At 38.3% G+C, this 1,602-nt stretch overlaps 1 non-coding gene across 1 annotated transcript; it reads left to right on the top strand.

Annotated features, from left to right (window-relative positions):
* Positions 1-439: 439 nt before the first annotated feature.
* On the top strand, positions 440-551 carry LOC143689232 (U6 spliceosomal RNA). The gene has a single exon (XR_013178689.1). It is a non-coding gene; the product is annotated as a U6 spliceosomal RNA (small nuclear RNA).
* Positions 552-1,602: the final 1,051 nt, after the last annotated feature.

The following is a 1,602-nucleotide window of genomic DNA, read 5'->3' as shown; positions in this document are numbered from 1 at the left end:
TAATCTTACAGCAAAATCAGATTGATTCTAAGGGAGCTACCTGTCAGCTCAGTAGAAGGTAGCGTGGTGTTTCAGTTTGCTAATGCTGCCAGAATGCAATATACCAGAAGTGGGTTGGCTTTTACAATGGGGATTTATTAGTTTAAAAATCTACAATTTTAAGCCCATGAAAATGTCCAAATTAGGGGATCAAGAGGAAGATACCTTCTTCAAAGAAAGCTGCTGGCACCCAGGGTTCCTCTGTCACATTGGAAGGTACATGGCCAGCATCTGCTGGTCCTTTTCATCTCTGAGCTCTCTCCAAACATCTCTTGGTGGTTTTCTCTCTCTGAGCCTCTTTTATCCTCATAAAGGATCTCAGTAAAGGATTAAGACCCATCCTAAATTGGGTGAGTCACCCCTCAATTGAAACAACCTAATCAAAAGATCCCACCCACAATCATTCCATACCCACAAGAATCAATTAAAAGAACATGGCCTTGATACAAAGAAGATTAGCATGGCCCCTGCGCAAGGATGACATGCAAATTTGTGAAACATTCCATATGTTTTTAAGAAAAAAAAAAAAAGAAAAAGAGCATGGCCTTGTCTGGAGTACATAATATCTCCAAACCAGTAACCCTGGTGAAGAACTAACAGAGGCTCTTGGTACAGGCAGGACCAGGGGTCTTCAAATGGGTTCCATAGACTTAGTAGCTTGAACAGTTTCAAAGACCCTCTTCAAGGGAAGGAGGAATGAGCGACCTCAAGGACTCTCCCGTCCATTCCCTGTTTTACACAGAGAAGCTCCATATTTATAGTTGAAATACTGGGTTTCCACAGAAGATGATCCTCTGATGCATCACTCATAGCCTGCCTCCTTTTTTTTTTTTTTTTTTTTAACTTTTTAAAAAATTTTCAAAGCTTGCCCTTCTCCATTCCCTCCATCTCTTGGTAACTTGTAATCGGCTTTCTATCTCTGCAAGTTTCCAATTTCCAGTCATCTCTTTTAAGTGATATCACATTTGTCCTTACTTGTCTTGCTTACTGCACTGACCATGTTTTCAGGTTTCTTCTGTGTTGCCACATATCTCACAAAATTCATTGTTTTATGGCCAAATAATTAATATTCCATTGAATGTAGTTACCACATTTTGTTCATCCTTTCAATTGGATGGTTGTGTTTTTTCCACCTTTTGGTTATTGTGAACAATGCTCCAATAAACATTGGTATGCAAGTATCTAATTGAGATGCTGTTTTATTTTCATTTGGATATATACCAAGAAGTATAATTACTGGGCCATATGGTAATTTTATATTTAACTTTTTGAAGAGCTGCCATATTGCTTTCCACAGTGGCTATACCAATTTAAATTCCCACAGCAATGCAATATAGTTCCAGTTACTCCAAGTCCTCTCCACTGCTTCTTATTTTCTGCTTTTGTGGGTGTGAGGTTGTATCTCACTGTGGCTTTGATTTGCATTTCCTTAATAGCAAATAGTGCTGAGTATCTTTTTATATGCTCATTGGTCATTTGCATATCTTCTTTGGAGAAAAGGCTATTATGTCCCTTGCCAATTTTTTAATTGAATTGTTTATCTTTTGGGGTGGCATTGTAAAA

This window comes from Tamandua tetradactyla, chromosome 6, assembly GCF_023851605.1.
Source record: "Tamandua tetradactyla isolate mTamTet1 chromosome 6, mTamTet1.pri, whole genome shotgun sequence".
Classification (NCBI taxonomy): Eukaryota; Metazoa; Chordata; class Mammalia; order Pilosa; family Myrmecophagidae; genus Tamandua; species Tamandua tetradactyla.
This window is presented reverse-complemented; position numbering and strand designations above follow the sequence as displayed.